Here is a 20,742-nt window from a genome sequence, read left to right on the forward strand (position 1 = left end):
CTGCATCATCAAACTTTTACTCTCATTGATTATTCCCTGTGGTATAAAATATGTCCAGTACCTATCATCCTTAAGTAACAACAAATATGAGACAACATACAAACAAACTTTTCTTTTCCCCACTCCTCTTAAAAGAGCCAAGCTACCACCCCATTTATCTGTTCCCTTCAATAGTTAACTTCTTAAAAGAGTTTTCTACAGTCTGGACTCCATTTCCTCACTTCACATGTCTTCCTAACCCAGTCCAATCAGGCTTCTCTCCCATCACTCCACAGAGATTGTGTTTATCACAGAAAAACTGACCGCCACTGTGCTGAATTAATAGTCAATTCTCGGTCCTCATCTTACTTGATCTCTCAGGGCTTGGCTACTTGAAACACTTTCTTGTCTTAGATGCCTTGACACCACACATCCCTCTTTCCGATCCCACCCTCATTTCATTGGCTGCTCCTTTGGAGTCTCCTTTGCATAAGTTTTAAGTGCTGCAGATCACAGTCTTGGGAGTCACTTTCTCTTTATTTAATTTGTCTTTCTTAGGGAATCTTCTTCATTACCAAGAATTTAAATATTATTTATATGTCAATGACCTCCATAAATAGATTTTCCAGTGTTGGAAAATCCTTGCATTTCTAGATTCACCATTGATTATGATGTACTGTTATTCCTTGTACATTGTTGACTGTAATTTGCAAATGCTTTATTTAGGCATTTTGCAACTGTATTTATCAATGTGGTAACCTATAACATTTTTTTTATTTGCATTAAACCCAATTTTTCAAAATAAGCCCTATTTAAAAAAAACAAACTATCCTATATTGAAACTAAAACAATTTTAATAGAACTTTTCTTTCTAGAAATAATAATAGAAGAAACCAAGCATTTTATAAAACATGGCCCTGAACAAGTCACAGTAAATAAAATAAATGTATACTTAACTTCTACCTCCTCCAAGCAAAGGCTACTTTGTGTTCCTCAGCCTTGGAAACAAGGTGAAAAACGGTCCATAAGCATTTTCGGGCAGGGGGTTGCCAAAACAAAGCTCAAGCAGTTGAACATGGACACCTCTTAAAAGAATTTGGGGGAACCTGACCAAAGCATCCAGATTCTATTTTTAATAACTGATACAAAGGTCAAGTGGTTTCTCCCAAGTAGCAGTGCCTCCAGAATCTGGCCCACCCTTTGCTCACCTATTCTAAGCTCTCAAGTAAATCCTGATGCTTTTGCTCTAGAGGAGAAATTTCCTTTTTAGAGGTTCAATGTCCAGGGAGCTCTTTGTGTGAATGAGGTGAACACAGACACCACGTGGGTATTTTAATTGTTGGAGTCCATGTATTTTCCTAATACCAGCTAGGGAGAATCCAGCTGTCAAATGGCTCATTTTCCAGTTTGTTCTATTTCCCCACCATGCATGTGTAGACCACGGACCACAGACCTTTGCTATGTCTTTGTAAGAACATCTGATGTCCGTACTAACTTATGATTCACATTCTGTGTCTGGAAACAGCCCCTGTATTTAACAACAACAACTACACATAATCCACTGTTACAATGTTCATGGTCACAAAACATTAATGATCTTGTGCAGACCAAGGAAATGTTTTTCACCACAGTCATCATGTGTCAGATTCACAGCCAGAATCTCAAAGATTAAAAAAAATTGAATAAAACAAACAATAACATAAAAGACACACACACACTTCTTACAGAACTGTGCAAGGGGAAACTCCATTTGTTAAATGCTACTAAAGGTATATTTTGGTAAGTTGTTGCTTCAGGTGTTTTTGTTCGGAAAATCTATCCCATCAGGGCACGGCTATTTATTGGATGAGCAGAAAAGAAAGAGATACTTGTTGCAACCAGGAAGTTTTAAGGTCATAAAATGGACCTGTAGAAACATTTGTGTTCTCAAGGTGTAAAGTTGGAGTGAAATGTCTTATCAAACCAGTTGCGAAGAGTATTATATATAGCAGCCATCTCTTGACATCAAGCCTGGTACCTAGATATGCAGAAAGCTTCAGAACACGTAGTTTGTTGGCCTCCTCCCATCTTGTGGCATAATCTGATGATGTGTGAATTTCACAGAAGATTCATGTCATTCTGCTAGTTAGGTATAGAGGATTTGCTCATATCCCTCCCAGGTATGATCTTTCCAGTCTTTTAAGAGGTGCTCACATGTTATTCCAACTTGTTGGAGGGTAAAAAGGGGGACTGGTCGTTCTTCATCCAGGAGGATCCTGGAGAGCTAGGTGCTGGGCTTGCTGAGGAGGGAGGACCACTTTCCTAAACATAAGCTTTACTCTGATTAAGAACAACTTCTGAGTGACTCCACTTCTGATAATGACTGTACTCCTGCTTTATGTTCTGAAAAATTTGCTCTAGAGTTAGAAGGTGCCCTAGATGTCGCACAGCCCCAGGCAGCTGCAGAGTGGGCGGTGGGGTCCTGTCCTCAGCGCGGTCCTGGGGGCCGGGGGTCTGGGGCCCGGAGTGCGGTGCGCATCGCCGGGCATCGCCGCCGCTTGGGAACCGCGCTCAGCAGCGCCGCCTGCGCGGCGGCAGCGTCCCCCCGCAGCTGTGCCGCCAGGTGGCCAGGAACCAGGAGCCTACGTGGCTGGAACTGCCGCCCAACCTCTGGCTTCTCTGTGGAGCTGGCAGGCAAGCGGGCTGCAGTGGCGCCTCCAGTACCGCCACGCGAAGTGATTTTAATAATGTCATGACTATCGCTAGAGAGTACCGTGATTAATTAGCAGTTGTAAAGTATTATGTGACCATTATACACAGATAAAATAGTGGAATAAATGAAATCCAGTCTCTGCGATTTAAGGAAAAAGAAACCACACTTATTGTTTTATATTTTAATATCTTCCCTCTTAGTTTATAATTTTGAAACACTTTAAAAATACCAGACCCATGATCTCAAGTTTTTCAAGTGTGATTAACCCTTTTTAACATAAACTAGTTTACAGGGCTTTATGTGGTAAGTTAATAACTAGTATCTTTTAATGAGAAAATACAGCAGAAAAAGCTATATTGATTCATTAATACACTGGAAGAAACTTGTATTTTATTAGTTATGGGCTGCATGTGGCAGATGTGGTGAAAAGATGACCTCTAGAGTCAGATGGATTGGTTTCTAATCCTGCTGTACCACTTTCTAGTGTGTAACAAAGGTAACCTCTAGGGATCTCAGTTACTTAATATTTGGGGAGCAATAGTACCTACTTCAAAGAGTTGGTATGACGGTTTATTGACATATGACATGATAAGCCTTCAGAAGTGTAACTGACATAAAGTATATTCATTTAAAAAATAACACATATTTGTCTTGGACTCATTTTTTAGTTGGCATGTAACGTCTAGTGGGATGTACAGCTTAGAAACTAAGATCTGAAATCTTGGAGGGCAGGGGCTGTGTTGTTGGTCTGCATCCTCAGCTCAATGCCTGGCAAGTAGTGGATGCCTGAGTGAATGAAATCAGAGAAATCTGGGCTCCAATCATAGCTTTGCTATGTGTAAGCAGTTGCCTAAGTTACTTGACCCCTCAACTGTGAAGTGAGAATAGCTTCCTAGGTTTGTTGCGAGGATGAAGTGAGCTAATGCATGTAAAGTATTTAGCTGTAGTACCTGGCACATACTACATTGGAGGTGTTTGCTATTCACAGGCATTCAGACTATGAAATTGAGAGTCTGAGTTGTTAAACAGTCTATATCAGCCTCTTCAACTGTCTATCAGTGTTATAACTGGAAACCCTTGCCCAGGAAAGCAGTTTGTAACTCTATCATTTCTTTACTTCCTCCTCTTCTTTCTGCTAACTAAATCAGGAAAATAAGTTTCTAAGGCTTCTTTTGACTACACTGGTGTGGAAGACACTATTGGGTGGCTACTCAACAGCCATTCTTTTCTCTCTCATTCCCCAGTTTGTTGGAATGAGGGGATCCCTGCATTACAGTTATACAGCTACACCTTTGGCACATGACTTTGTAGCACTTTCCACTGGACTAGATGGCTGTGTTTGTTGGGTTCTCATGTGATGGAAGGGGGTAATGGAGCTCCCTGGGGTCTCTTTTATGAGGGCCCTAATCCCATTCATGAGGGCTCTGCCTTCAAACCTATGGCCCCACCTCCAATTACCATCACACTTGGGGATTAGGTTTCAACATACAAATTTTGGGAGGACACCAATATTCAGTCTACACCAAGGACTAATGAAATCATCACAGAGGCCACAGTAGGATACTTCTGGAATGAATTTGAAGATGTTCCAAATCTCTTGGAAAATGAAAAAGAATTAACAATGTTGATACTTAAGGACTGGCTATCGGGGGAAATTTTAGAGATATGATACTCTCCAGGTTTGATGATCTGATGGCCAGCATCACATTGCTTGAGTATACAGGGTGAGATGACAAATTAAATTTTGTCTCTAGCCTGCCAAACTACTTTATTTGGCTAGATTGGGGTCCCAAGATGTATAATGCTTATGGATTAATTACTCCAGAAAATAAAAAATGTGGAGAAATGTCTTTACTGAGACATATCAGATGCAGCTAATCTCCTGGTCTATGTGAGAATTCCCAAAGGACCAAGTATGACCTTAAAATTGTGCAAGATGGAAATTCTCATGAACACACAATAAAGCAGTTTATTGGAAGAAAAGAGAAGCCAGGACCTCCTGTCAAATATATGCAATTGAAGACATAAAGAAGATATGAGGATTCCTTAGAAAGGCATCAGAAGAGTACATTCAAGAAAACCCTGCAACTATGATCCTGTCAGTGATCAGAGCTGGTATTTAGACTGATCATTAAGAAAACTTCTTCATCAACAGTATAGAGGTCAAGGCTGGGCTGCTATACAGTTCCTCAGATATTGGCATTTATCCCTGCTGGAATTCCATATAAGGTTCATAACTTATATAGCTGTATCAAAGTGACTGAAGATTTTGTTTCTCCAGAGCATATGAAAAAATGCTCCTGCCTTACTCAGGAATTCTGGTATCTGTCACAAACTCATACTAATTATGAAGATAAACCACAGGTGAAGAATGTTATTTACCACGTAGTGAAAGATTCACTTGCTATACAAAAGCTAGAAAATCCAGTTTGCACAAACCCTAAGGGTCCCAGAGATGCCTTAACTCCTGCACAATGAAGATGAATTATTGGCAGCTGTTCCAACTGCCAATCCTGTTCAGGCAGGATTCCTGTGGACTTGGAAAATCATGTTACTTCATCTTTTTTAAAACTGTACCCAACTTCTGAGGAATACATAGACCCTGTCTAATATATATTTCTAGTGTTTACAGACGCTAAATGTATATGTGTAATAACTATGAAAAGAACATTCATCCTTTACCTGTGACCTTACCTTTAACTAAGCTGTGAAAACAAAACCTTTTATCAGCCTGGGAGCAATACCTGCATTTATCCCCTAGCTACTTGGTTAGAGAGCTTAGTCAAAGTGTACTTATAACTGTTAGGAATCACTCTTCACAGTTTATTTGGATTGTATTTTATTTTGTGTCTGTTTGATTACCCCCACTCTGCCCTTTAGGATTCAGAAGAGCAGTGAAAAGAAATGAACAATGAATGATGCAGTTCTTATTGTATTGCATAGGATTGGCATTTTACAGCAGAAATGAAATACTGTACAATTCTTAGTTAATAATCCTTATTAAAGTTTTTAACTTAAATTAAGCTTTGATAATTTTAAGTGTTAAGCATTTGCATTAAAATATTCATATAATTTTTTAAAAATTTACAAAATACCTTTGCTAAAAAAATTGATGGAGCATTAGAACATGTAAGGCAAAAGCTAGTGGAGTTACAAAGGGAAATAGATAAATCCACTGTCATAACTGGAGACTTTAGTGCCCCTCTATCAGAATGGACAGATCCAGCAGGTGAAAAATCAGTAAAGACATAGTTGAACTCGACAACACCATCAATCAACTGGATATAATAACAGACCACTTCATCCAACAATAGTAAAATATATATTCTTCTCAAACTCACATGGACCATTCACCAAGACCACATTCTGGAATAAAACACACCTTAACAAATTTAAGAGAATAGAAATAATGAAATGTCTGCTCTTTGACTGTAATGGAATTAACTAGAAATCAAGACAAGGAAGATAATTGAAAAGTTCCAAAATATGCTATGATTAAGCAACACACTTCTAAATAACACATCAGTCAAAGAAGATTTCTCAAGAGAATTTACAAATTTTTCAACTGAATGAAAATTAAAACAGAACTTTAAATATGTGGGATGCAGTAAAAGCAGTGCTTAGAGGAAATTTTATAGCATTGAATGCAGGCATTAGAAAAGAAGAAATTTCAGTAATCTAAGTTTCCACCTGAGGAAACTAGAAAAAGAAGAGTGAATTAAATCCAAAGTAAGCAGAAGAAAAGAAATCATAAAAATTAGAGCAGAAATCAATGAAATTAAAAGCCACTATGGAAAACAGTAGGGAGTTTTCTCAAAATATTAAAAATAGAACACCATATGATCCAGCAATTCCACTCCTGAGTATTTATCTGAAGAAAACAAAAACACTAATTTGAAAAGGTATGTGCACCCCTCTGTTCATTGCAGCATTATTTGCAATAACCAAGATATGGAATCAAGCTTAGTGCCAGTTAATAGATGAAACACATGTGTGTGTGTGTGTGTGTGTATGAAATATATATAGTAATGGAACATTACTCAGACATAAAATAGAATGAAATCTTACCACTTGAAACAAAATGGATGGACCCCAAAGGGTATTAAGTGAAATAAGTCAATAAAGAAAAATATGTATGATTTCACTTATACATGGAATCTGAAAAACAAACAAAAAAATGAAAAAATAGGAAGAGTCATAGATACTCTATGTCATAGATACATAGAAAAAGCAGGTGGTTTCCAGAGAGGAAGGGAGTGGGAAAATGAGAGAAATAGGTGAGAGAGATTAAAAGACACAAGCTTCCCATTACAAAATAAATGTCATAGGTATGAAATGTACACTGTGGGGAATATAGTCAATAATTATGCCCTATCTTTGTATGATGACAGCTGGTAACTAGACTGTGCTGGTATTTTGAATGTGTAAAAATACTGAATCACTATACTGTATACCAGAAGCTAACATAGTGTTGTTTAGTTATTATTAAAAAAATGAAGCAACTATACTACAATAAAATTAAAATTAAAAATAGTTACAAACAAACTCATAGAAAGGGAGATCAAATTTGTGATTACTGGTGGGGGGAGGAGGAATTAGATGAAGGTAGTCAAAAGGTACAAACTTCTAGTTGTAAGACAAATAAAGACAAGGGATGTAATGTACAACATAATAAAATAACACTGCTGTATGTTACATATGAAAGTTGTTTGAGAGTAAATCCTAAGAGCTGTCATTACAAGGAAAAAAACTTTTTTGATTTCTTTAGTTTTGTATCTATATGAGATGATGGATGTTTACTAAATTTATTGTGGTAATCATTTCACGATGTATGTAAGTCAAATCATTATGTAGTACACCTTAAACTTATACAGTGCTGTGTATGTCAATTATATCTCAATAAAAGTAAAAAAAATTAGAGCAAAAATAAGTAAAATTGAAAACAGGACATTGATAGAGAAAATCAGTAAAACCAAAAGCTGTTTCTTTGAAAATATGTATAAAATTGATAAGCATCTAGCCAGGCTAAGAAAAAAAGAGAGCACACAAATTACTAATATCAGGAATGAAAGAAGGCACATCACTATACATCCCATGGACAATAAAAAGATAATCAAGGAATACTGTGGACAACTCTATGCCCATAAATTTGATAACCCAGATGATATGAACTGATTCTTTGAAAGGCATATTCTGCTAAAACTCATGCAAGAAGAATACACAATCTGAATAGATCTATGTCTATTAAAGAAAGTGAATCAATAGTTAATAACCTTCCAAAATAGAAAGCAGCAAGCTCAAATGAGTCAACTGGTGAATTCTACCAAACATTTAAGGAAGAAATTATACCAGTTCTTTACAGTCTCTTTCAGAGGAGAGAAACAGAGGGAATACTTCCTAACACATTCTATGAGGCCAGCATTACCCCAATTCCAAATCAGACAAAGGCACTGCAGGAAAAGAAAACTACAGACTAATATCTGTCATGAACATGGATGTACAAATCTTCAAAAAAATAAGCAAATCAAATTCAATAACATACAGTTGTGCCACGGTATCCACCAGGGGTTGGTTCCAGGACCCACTGCAGATGCCAAAATCTGTAGGTGCTCAAGTCCCTTATATAAAATTCTGTATCATTTGCATATAACTTATGTGTATCTTTCTGTATACTTTAAATCATCTCTAGATTACTTATAATACCTAATGCAATCTAAATGCCATGTGAATAGTTGTAAATACAATGCAAATGCTAAGTAAATAGTTGTTGGTGCTCAGAAAATTCAAGTTTTGCTTTTTGAAACTGCTGGGAATTTTTTTTCAAATATTTTTGATCCCACAGTTGTTTGAATCCATAGATTTGGAACCCATGGATATGGAGGACCAACAATATAAAAAGTATTATATACCACCACCAAGCGGAATTTGTTCCAGGTATGGAAGACTGGTTCAACATTTGAAAATCAACTAATATAATCCATCACATCAACAGGCTAAAAGAGAACAATCTTGTGACCATATTAATAGATGGAAAAGTTTTTGACAAAATCCAGTACTCATTCATTATAAAAACACTCAGTAAACTATGAATAGGGGGACCTTCCCCAATCTGATAAAGAATGTCAACAACAACAGCAAAACTATAGTTAACATCATACTTAATGGTGAGAAACTTGATGCTTTCCCACTAAGATCGAATGCCAGGTAAGGCTGTTCCTTCCCACCACTCCTTTTCGGCATCATACTAGAAGTTCTAGTGAATGCAGCAAGATAAGAAAAAGAAATAAAAGAGATACTGATTGGGAAGGAAGAAATAAAACAGTGTTTGTTCATAGGTGACACAATCAACTATGTAGCAAATCTGAGAGAATGAACCAAAAACTCTTGGAACTAATAAGTTATTATAGCATGATCGTAGGACCCAAGGTTAATATACAAAAGTCAGTCATTTTCCTATATACCATCAGTGAACAAGTGAAATTTGAAATTAAATTTCAAATGTACATAATACCATTTATATTAGTATCAAAAAATGAAGTACTTGGGTATAATGTAACAAAATATGTGCAAGATCCATATGAAGAAAACCTCAAAATTCTGATGAACAAAATCAAAAAACTAAATAAATGGAGAGATATTCCATGTTCATGGATAGGAAGACTCAATATTGTGATGATGTCAATTCTTCCCAACTTGATAATAGATTCAATGCAATGCCAATCAAAATCCCAGCAAATTATTTTGTGGATATTGACCTACTCATTCTAAAGTTTATAAGGAGAGGCAAAAAATCCAGAATAGCCAACACAATATTGAAGGAGAACAAAGTTAGAGGACTGATTCTACCTGACTTCAAGACTTACATAAAGCTACAATAATCAAGACAGTATAATATTGGCAAAAGAACAGACAAATAGATCAGTGGAACAGAATAGAAAGCCAAGAAATAGACCTACAAAAATACAAGTCAACTGATCTTTGACAAAAGAGCAAAGGCAGTACAATGGCACAAGGTAGTCTTTTCAATGAATGGTTTTGGGACAACTGAATATCCATATGCAAAAAAATTGAATCCAGACATAGACCTAACACCCTTCACAGAAATTAACTGAAAATAGATCACAGATCTAAATGTAAAATGCAAAACTACAAAATTCCTAAAAGATAATATGGGAGAAAATATAGGTGACCTTGGGTATGGCAATAACTTTTTAGATACAACACCAAAGGCACGGGACTTCCCTGTTGGTCCAGTGGTTAAGACTCCGCACTTCCACTGCAGGGGGCATGGGTTCACCTGCTGGTCAGGGAACTAAGATCCTGCATGCCATGCTTGCGGCAAGGCCAAGAAAAATAAAATTTAAAAAAACCAAAACAAAATAAAAAAAACACCAAAGGCACAATCTCTGAAAGAAAGAATTGATAAAATGTATGTCATTAAAATTAAGAACTCCTCTGGGAAAGACAATGTTAAGGGAATGAGAAGACAGCCACAGGCTGGGAGAAAATATTTATAAAAGACATCTGATAAAGGACTGCTATCCAAAATGTAAAAGAACTCTTAAAGCTCAACAATAAGACAATATTTTGATTGAAAAATGAGCCAAAGACCCTAACAGACACCTCACCAAGAAGATATACAGATGGCAAATAAGCATATGAGAAGATGCTTCACACCATAAGTCATCAGGGAAATGTGATTAAAACCACGAGATACCACTGCACTCCTATTAGCATGGCCAAAATCCAGAATACTAACAGCTTTAAATGTTGGCAAGGATGTGGAACTTACTGGTGGGAATGGTACAGCCACTTTGGAAGTCAGTTCGGTGGTCCCTTACAGAACTAAACATACTCTTACAATATAATCCAGCAATCACTCTCCTTGGTATTTACCCACAAGAGTTGGAAATTCACACAAAAACCTGCACACAGATGTTTACAGCAGCTTTGTTCATAATTACCAAATCTGGAAGCAACCAAGACGACGTCAGTAGGTGAATGGATAAATAAACTGTGGTATATCAAGTCAATAGCATATTATTCAGTGCTAAAAAGGAATGAGCTATCAAGCCATGAAAATACACGGAGGAACCTTAAATGCATATTACTAATTTGAAGAAGACAATCAGAAGAGGCTATATACTGTGCGATTCGAACTCTATGACATTCTGGAAAAGTCAAATCTATGTACACAGTAAAAAGATCAGTGGTTGCCAGGAATCGCCGGTACGGGGAGAGGGATTAAAAATGATGACATCTTAGATGATCACATACTCTATTAGCCCATTTACTGCTGCCATTTCCCAGTATTTGATTTATGCTGTGTGGTAACAAGTCGGACTTCAATGCATTCTTATACAGTTTCTTAAACTGGTCTGGTTTAAGAATTTTTAACATTTTCGTATCATGAGAACTTGAATGAGCTATACATCAACTATTACAATAATTAACATTATAATATTATAAGCATTATTGAGTGCTTACACAGAATTACATAGAATTCACTTAGTGAAAAGGATTCACGTTTTGTAATCAAAGATCTGAATCAGAATTTGAGTTCTATTTTTTATTCATCATATGACTTTGGGAAAGTCACTTCTGGGTTCCACTAATCACTCTTCTAATTTTTACGGAGATCAATTCTATGGTCATTGCATTTTGTAAACTGTAGAGGGGTCTGGACAGATCAGTTTCTATTAATAGTACACATCTTTAGGACAGCTGTGTGCAGTGACAGTGAGGCAGCAATTTTCATGTGGTTGATCTGAGACAAAACATCTGGTTAGAATCTTTTCTTGCTATTTAACAGTAAGCCTGCCTACATGTGATCTTGATGGGTCTGCTCTGAAACTGCGTAAGCAGTAGTTTTCAGTCCCATTGGCCTGTAACAGATTGACCACATGCACCATTGCAAGGGACAGGAACTACCTCTTACTTTTTCACAAAGTATATTTTCAAAAACCTATTGAATAAAGTTAATTTTTTGGACACCAGAAATTTCTAGGCGCTCCTTGGTTTTAGAACACTGTGGGTGTTTACAGGGAAATAAAATTTCCTTAGATTTCCTTGTGCGGTAGTAAAAAGCCCAAACCTCCCAATACTTTTTACATACCGTGAGAATTAGGTCTGTATCCACTTGTCTGGGTGATTGCTTTGATCTGAGGTGATAATACAATTTCTCTCCTGTCCCTGAGAGAGCCAAAAGATTACAACACAGCCTAGGTCCCCAGAGTGCCAGGATGACCAATGGCAGTGCTGTCTCCTTTGGTATGAAGCCCAGACCTTGGAGACATCTCTAGGTCATAAAAACTGAGGTACGTGGGGTTATCTGGCCCCTGGAGTTATTTTATGCACATAAGGAGCAAGGACTCAGAGATATTTCTAAGGAGACCATTTCAGGAAGGGAGGGGGACAGCTGCTTCCCTTTCTCTTTATAAGCAGAGAAAAATCACTTTTCGTCATCACTCACTACACAGTGTCCAGCTACTTGTGTAAGACACTTAACCTGGCTCTCATTGCAATGCTCTACGGGGGCCAGTATGCTTCTTATTAACTGTAAGATAATGAACACAGAATCTGTCTCTGATCCAGAATACCTCATGTGCATATTTAGGATAAAATTAATAAAGATAAACATAAAAAGCCTCAATGGTTTTGCCATAGTTATAAACTTATCTACTGAGTTTCTAACCAAGGCCGCTGATGGTCAAGATGCCCCCTGAACTATAGATGCCTCTCCTAACTCCTCCTTTTTAACCACACACACACACAGTTCCTTCGTTTGTTTAGGGAAAAGCTTATGAGTATGGGGCAGGGCATAAGCAGAAACTTGCAGTGAGTAAGAAGTGAAAGGGCAGAGGGAGTAAAGCGCAGCCGGGATTTGGGGAGGGCCAGGAGTCCCCACTCCCAGAGGGCACATTGTGACATGCTGAAGGGGACACAGGAACCAGAGGTCAGACGTCGTGGAGGCGAGGCTTCTTTGGTAACTTATCTGCTGAAGTTCTAGGAGTTATTGCCCTGGGTGGGGGTGGGGTGGTCCAGAGGTTGAGAGGGGAGCCGGTGTAATGACCTTCAGGGTCAGAGAGGCTCCTCCCCCAGCAGCAGCAGGTCCTCTCAGAGAGAGAATGTTTTGGTCAGGAAGACCCAGGACAGAAAGCAGCCTTTCATAGTGGGTCTACAGCTCCAGCTTTACCTCCAAGGTGGGAATATGAGCAGGAGCGCCAATTTACAGGACTTGGAGGAGGGATGAAGATCCAGAAGCTTCAAAGCATCATTTCTGGCTCCATCATCCAAAGATGAGAACACCAGCAACAGAGCCCAGGGTAGGAATCTGAGTCATTGTTTTGATTCAGTCATTCAATGGAGTTAAAAAAACGACAACCAAAATATGGGGGAAAAAAACCCCAACCTGCCAAAAAGCAAGAAAATAAATAATTAAATAAACAACCCCAAAGCTGACAAGCATCACTAGTTCTTTGATGACTCCACTGTAAGAGGGGAAGTCTCCATTGTTAAGAGAGCCTTCACTCTCCCAAAGCATCGTGTAAGGGCTGCAGCCCTGGATCCCTCAGAGCTGCACCTAGAGCATATCAGCCTCCCCACCTTCATGCAGCAAAAGGCTAGAGGTTGAGGCAGCCCAGCCCAGGTGCTTATCAACGTCAGGCATGATGATGTGGGCTGTCCAGCAGATGGGAATTAGGGTCAGGTCTGGGATGAAAAGGATAATCCCAGAAGTGAGTACCAGGGGGACCATGGACTCCTTGTCTTCTGCAGAGGTGTTATACCTGGGCCCAGTGATGTGGACAAGCAGCTGCAGCAGAGCTACGAGGAAGATGGTGATACAAAGGGATGTGGGCAGCCTTGCACTGCCTCTGACTCCAGCTCTGTACCATACAGGACATCCATAGCTCCTCTCATACCGGTTGGATTGGCAGTGATTCTGTTTCTGAGGTGGGTGGTCACCTTCCACAGGAGCAGGGTGCAGGCATTCACCCAACTGAGCAACATCAGGACAATCAATGCCCAGGGTTGCCAATCAGCTGAGTCTATGGTGAGGTTGAGAAGAGGTATGCAGGAGACCAAAGAGCCTCCAGTGGGTGGGGATGGGGGCAGAAGAGGGTATCGCTAGACCACCACACAGCTGGGCAGGGACCCCAGCTCCAACTCAGACTCATGGGAGGGAAGACGCTCCAGACTGGGGGTGCTAAATTTGCAGAAGGCCCTGGGGTTATGGTGAGGAAACCTGCTCGCTGGCTTTGGGAACTGTAGTGGCTAAGGGAGCAGGTCCTAGAGCCAAATGGAGCTTGAATATCTACTCTGCCACTTACTAGTGCTGTGACTTTGGGCAATTCACCTCAGCTTCCTGGATCTTAGTGTATTACTCTGAAAATTATAGAGATAATAAGATGCATTTGAACGTGTAACTACATCCTAAAGTGTGGATTAAATGGCACATTTATTTAGGTATTAGGTGAGCCCTAAATAAACATTGGGTGTTCTGTTATTATCACATCTCTGGGGTCCCTAAGAGAGATGGAATTATCTATGTGATAAGATGCTTTATGTTTGATTCTCCCTCTGCCATTCCGCATCCTGCCCATCCCAACTATGAGCCCCTCCCCCCGCCCCGTCCCGCCAACATACACACATACGCGGTTGGATTAGAGCACTGAGAGGCCAAGACCAGGATCGGTGTCTCTCTGGCTTGTATGGAGGTGTATTTGTTGAATCATGACTCCTTTCAGTTGTATAGAGAATTCTGCACACCATTAGTCTATTCGTATATTCAACAATGAATTATTGCTATCAAAGCATTACCATCTTAATTGCAAAAGATATCGTGTAGCACTCTTGCAATCAGGGACCCTCAGGACTAGAAGGCACCTCAGAGATGACAGCATCTTCCTGCCTCACTGATGAGGAAACATGTCCATGAAGTTTAAGTGATTTTTTTTTTTGTCACTGCAAACTGTTTATTACACACAAAGCAACGGACAGTGAAAAACATTCTGATTTTTTAACTTTTTGGTGTGAATAGGGTGGAGGCATTGAAGGTATAGGGACAGATGGAGACAGCAGAGCCACTGTGACTAAATTGAGGGTTGAGCTACACTTGCTTTGCCCTCAAAGAGCTGCTTGGGGGAAGATTCTATAATATCCTGAATGGGAAATACAGATCTATATTGTTAGGCATACAGATTACTCCTGATAGAGATCTTTCAAAAGATGCAGAGATATTAAGGGTGGCTGAATTTCCCATTAAAAGTTGGAAGTGTTAGAAGACAAAGGCAAAATGTAAAGTAGCAATTTATTGTCCTTGGTTCAAGATATTCCCAATTATTGGACATACCCATAAAAATGTACTTTCTGGATAGTTTAGTTTCAATAGCCAATCATATCCCCATGCTCCTTTATTTAAGTGACATGAACATATCAGTATATTTTGTAGTGTTCAATATTTCCTTTAGGTTGGCTTATATGGTCAATAGGATATTTTCTATCAAGGTTATGAATTGGGAGGATGAGAGGAGTGTTACACAGGTTAAATACACCAGAGGGAGAGAGTGGAATGGGTTTAGGCATATTCAGTTAGCTGGAGTTCCAAAGATCTTCCAAGCTATGGGACTGAAGTTAGGGCAGGAATGCAGAACAGAGTATGTCACATAAGGAGAACTATTTGAGCAGGAGTGCTTGGTGCCCTTAGTGCAGGAAACATGGAAATGGTAAAGATCTCAGAACTCGACTTGGAGGATGACAACTGGTCTTAATGCAAGAGAATAGGAGAGCAAGATAAATGCAGAAGAGGCCAAAGAAGCAGAGAGTAAGGTGAATAAACAAAGGGTGCTGGTATCAGAGCTGAACCTAGATAAATTGCTTAAGAAATGGTGGGAAAGTTGAGGGTAGTAAAAATCTAAGAGGAAAGAATGAACTCATTAGGAGACTTATCAAGTGAAGAAGCTGAGTAGTTCTGGAGACAAGCTCAAGACAGCCAGACAGGGTTGCAAAGATTTGGTCCTGCAACAATAGAAATAGCAGAAGTAGAATGATTTTTATATAATTTTATTTTTTTTGTATTTTTACTTTGAAAACTTTCAACCTATGGAAAGTTTGCAAGAAGAGTACATTGAGTATCCATATACTTTTTATCCAGATTTACCAATGATTACCGTTTTGTTAGATTTGCCTCTACCTGTCACATACACACCTTTTTTTCCTCAACCACTTACATTATCTGTGAATTTTAAATGGTTTGTATCACACTTCACACCTAAATATTTCATTATCTGTTTCCCAAGAACGAGGGCATGGCTACATGATTACAATTCACTTTCTACTTTCAGGAAATGTAACATCTATATAACCCTATAACTAAAATTTGTGTATATTCAAATTTCCCCAGGTATTCCATAAATGTCCTTTATAGTTTTTCTCCAATTCAGGATCCATCCAAGGAGCACACATTACATTTATTTATGTCTCTTTTAGTCTCCTTTAATCTGTAGTAGTTCCCTAGTCTTTCTTTAAAGACTGCTACTTTTTGAGTCCTGAGTTCAGTTGTTTTGCTGAGTCTCTCTCACGTTGGACTTGCCTGTTTTCTCATGATTGGATTTAGGTTAAATGGTTTTTGTAGGAGTACCACATAAGTGGCACTGTAGACAATAAGCTTTTCAGTAAGTCATAATGCACCAAAGTCCTATAAGCCTGTTGTGATTCTGCTTTGCATCTTGAACAAGTTTTGTAAAGAATGAATGGGATGATTACCCAGTGAACTGGGGATGTGCTGACAGTTGAGCTACACCTCCATGACATAAATTGGATTCATCTCAAAATCCTACCTCATTCTGTACTACATGTAGTTCAGGAATCAGAGGGCTAGTTTCTGTTACTGATAATCAGATCTTTTCATTCTAGAGCTTATACTTTGCACTTTTGTTTTCTTGAAGGAATAGATTTGAAAAACAGATACGTTTGGCAACATACATGTCAAGTATTAACCTCAAGGTAGATTTATTCTTGCTGTAATTCACCCTCCAAGTGAAACTGAAATCCTTTTGCTGTTCAGGGGATGCATTTTAGGTAGGGTAGCTAAATTTACCAACTGATTTGCTTTAACTTTTTAAAAATAATTAATTTATTTATTTATTGGCCGCATTGGGTCTTTGTTGCTGCACAAAGGCTTTCTCTAGCTGCAGCGAGCAGGGGCTACTCTTCATTGTGGTACACGGGCTACTCATTGCGGTGGCTTCTCTTGTGCTCCGCAGAGCACAGGCTTTAGGTGCTCGGGTTTCAGCAGTTGTGGCATGTGGGCTCAATAGTTGTGGCTCATGGGCTCTAGAGCGCAGGCTCAATAGTTGTGGCGCACGGGCTTAGTTGCTGCGTTGCATGTGGGATCTTCCTGGAGCAGAGATGGAACCCGTGTCCCCTGCAATAGTAAGTGGATTCTTAACCACTGCACCATCTAGGAAGTCCCTGCTTTAACTTTTATACAAAAATTTATATTTCTATGAAAGGCTTTATGCTACACAATTGTATTTAATGTTCTTAACAACCCTGTGAAGTTGGGAGATGATTGAAGCCTCAGAGACTAGGGTAGTTCCAAATCCAAGTGAAAACACTGTCCTTTGCTTGTTGAGAGTGGTTTGTAACCACAAATACACTACCTTCCCATCTGCCTGAGAAAGGTGGTTGTTTCAGAATTGGTGATTAGAAAGATCAGGTTACCAGAGATCAGATTGAGCTCTTGGAACCCACAACAATTTTTGTAGAACGAGGGACCATCTTAAAACAAAAATCTCACTTTTGTTGTTCTAATGCATATTACCTAAGATATTCATTTGCTCATTGAGTTCTCAGATTTTCATTTGGAACTTAACTTTGCTAGATACAGGATGAAAAGTTGGCTATGATACCTGTTAGAACATATGAATATTTGCATGCCCTTAGATTCATGTTTGTTTCCAAAATGATGTAAAATAGCTTATAGAAATACATACGACTTAACAAGACAAAAACAAACAAAAAACAAACAACAACAACAAAAGGAGGTAAATGCAAAAACGCAACTGGGGTGAAAGAAAAATAATGCCAACATTGAGATCCATTATACAACACAAAGTGTAAGCTGTGTGATTTTGTTTTAAAAGTTTACAGTACCCAAGTATCAGCATGTTCCTGTGCCAAGTGGAAAGGGGAAAGTGAAAATTAAAAGGAGTTGGAGGTGATGATTGCTGGAGCAAGGTCCCAAGCAGACCAGGAAAAATGGGATTAAATACCATGACGTGGGAGTAAGAAACTCAAAGATGTGCTCCTACACAAGGATGAAATAGCATCCTTGTTCAGTGTGGAGCAGAAAGCTGACCTCCTCCCATCCTGATTCTGAGGGACGTGGGGAGTGGATGGTGCCTCAAATATCCTGTGAAGCGCTATATTCTAAGACTGGAACAATGTTCTTTTGCTACTGTACAACCGCCTAAGATTTATGGACTGTGCAGCCCATGGTGCAGAATATGTAACTCCTCAGTGGTTTCTGGGAGCACTTGGAGCCTGGAAAATAGATTTGATTAAATAGGGCATCTTTGGCTCTATTTTACCTTGACTTTGAAAATAAGTAAAAACCTGTAAGTGTAAACCTATCTTCTCTTACCTTCTTTATGGTTTCATTCAACAAACATGAGTACCTCTTGGGTGTCACACAGCCTGCTGTTCCTTCATTCCACTTGGTTTGGTGTTTTTTTTTTTTTTTTTGTGGGTTTTGTTTGTTTGTTTTTGGCTTTTGTTTGTATTTTCTGGGGAAGTTGCTGATGAAGAGCTCTGATTCTAATCTGTACTCTTGGGTAGTCTGCAGATTTAGGCCAAGGGCATCTTGAGACTAAGTAGGTACAAATCTCACTTATTCAGACATGCAATCTTAAACTACTTGTTTCCTCTTCTCTCCTGCACCAATGTAAGTTGTAATCTAGCAACAAAGTCCCATTTTTTTTTTTTTTTTTTTTTCCTTTTTGAGTAGGGCCAATAGAACTCTGGGCACTTTGGAAAAATCACAATTTGAGAGTCAAGAATAGGCCTTGGAGGACCATATATGGAAACACAGCCCTCTTATTTTAGAGATTAAAAATTAAGGCCTCAAATCAATTTAACACAAGCACAAACCTACAAAGAGGCAGAGCTGGAATTAGTGGTCTTCTGACTAATGGTCTTCAGTGGTCTTTCTGGCATGAAACACTGCTCACCAAATAAAGTTGGGCTAAGGGACACAAATTTTACAACTGCAGACAAGCATTTCTGAGGGAACAAGAAGTTTAATTTTACCTTCCTATGTGAGCTAGAATATAACATCAATATTTGCATTTAAAGAGATTGTTTTCAGAACACTTACATTCATCCTTCCGTTAAAATAGTGGACCACTGAACAAGGATTATCAAAACTCAACACAATGGGAGGAACTGCTGTGCTTTCATGTCTGGTTATTTCATTTTGTGAACTAAGTGCTCTGATCTCCAGAGGAGTTTCCAAGCCAGAGATATGCCATGCTTGAAGATGGGAAACTAAGATAGACCTATTTCTGCATGTTTACATACAGGTACCACAAATTAGTACTTGCAAGACCAGATGCTTGGTGTTTTGGGGCATAAGGTGGGAGTGGGGCTGTAATACACCATTCTGGCATCTTGGTTTTGTGGTCAGAGTATCGGAGCTAGAAGAGGTCATTTTGTCTCATTATGAAATTTAAATGAATGAACTGTAACTCAGATTAAGTAGTTTTGCTCATGCTTTTAGAAAAACAAAAGCAATTTGAATACTTTAATCATTGACTGCATCTGCATCTCTCTGGTGGCTTGTATTCCATTCACATTCCCCCCTTCATGGTATACTATCAAATCCCAGTTACTTCCATTTCTATTTCTCTTTAATCTCAATGATGAATAATCTTCCTGGGATCATATATCCTTCCTGGGGTTTATCTTTTACCATTTCACTTAGGATTGTGTGGTGATACAGAATCTCGACTTCGATGTCATTAAGATAATTTTGCCATTTTCATGGCTATCAAGAAGCACACGAGAAGCTGACAGAGGAAAGCACAACTTCCTGTAGTTCCGATAAAGTAGGCTTACAGAAAAATCAGTGCTGTTTACAAGACTTAATTAATTTTAACCAAATGGTTATGTTTAACTTAATAGGTTTTTTTTAAAGGCGCCATTATGGTCCTAGTACAAAGACCTGAAATTATCTGACACATTATACACCTTACAACATATTCTGTAATTTCTATACTGAGTGCTAGTCTGTGATAAGGGAAAAAAACCAAAGAGGAATTGCTTCAGCACATTAACAATGAGCCTATTCTAATTAATATACAGCTATTTAATTAGCCTAGATTTTTCATTAAAATTTTACATATAATCAAGTGCATAATCTCATACAACATGCAAATTGCATATACTTTTCTTATATTTGGACCATAATAGTACTGGTCATACAGTTAAAACCACTTGCACAGGCAGGGGGCACTTCATTTTCCGGATGAGGGGGCTGAATCTCAGACAGATTAAAGGACTTTAGCCAGGTCACAGAGCTAGCTAGCTCTTGTTTGCAGCTGGGACCAGACCTAAACCTGGGCTATTTGTTAAAAAATTTGTTTTTTTTGAAAATCACAGTTCCTCCCCAGTTACAGATGCCTTTGTAATACTAACTAGTTGTTTTAAATGTCTGGGAGACAACGTGCTCTTCTACGACGAGAACAGGATTTGGTATTTGGTGGAGGAAGGGCTCCTGTCTTAGGCCCACTTCTTGAGAACCCAGTGACTTAGATACCCATTATCAATACTTGTGCTCCAAGGAGCCAGTTTCCCTCAGCTGTCGAATTGGGGTAAATATCTGACATGCAGTTGTAGTCGAAGTGTGATGTGTGTAAAATATGCAGACATGGTTAGGTGGTTAACATGTGGTCCACCTGCAGTTAGGCTGAGATTGTGTACTTCCTGAAGTATAGGCTGCACTAGTGAGAGAAAGTAATGGGTTTGTGCCTTGACAGGTAAATCAGATAAACAAGGGAGGCTAGAAGGTG

The sequence above is a fragment of the Hippopotamus amphibius genome, chromosome 8, assembly GCF_030028045.1.
Source record: "Hippopotamus amphibius kiboko isolate mHipAmp2 chromosome 8, mHipAmp2.hap2, whole genome shotgun sequence".
NCBI lineage: Eukaryota > Metazoa > Chordata > Mammalia > Artiodactyla > Hippopotamidae > Hippopotamus > Hippopotamus amphibius.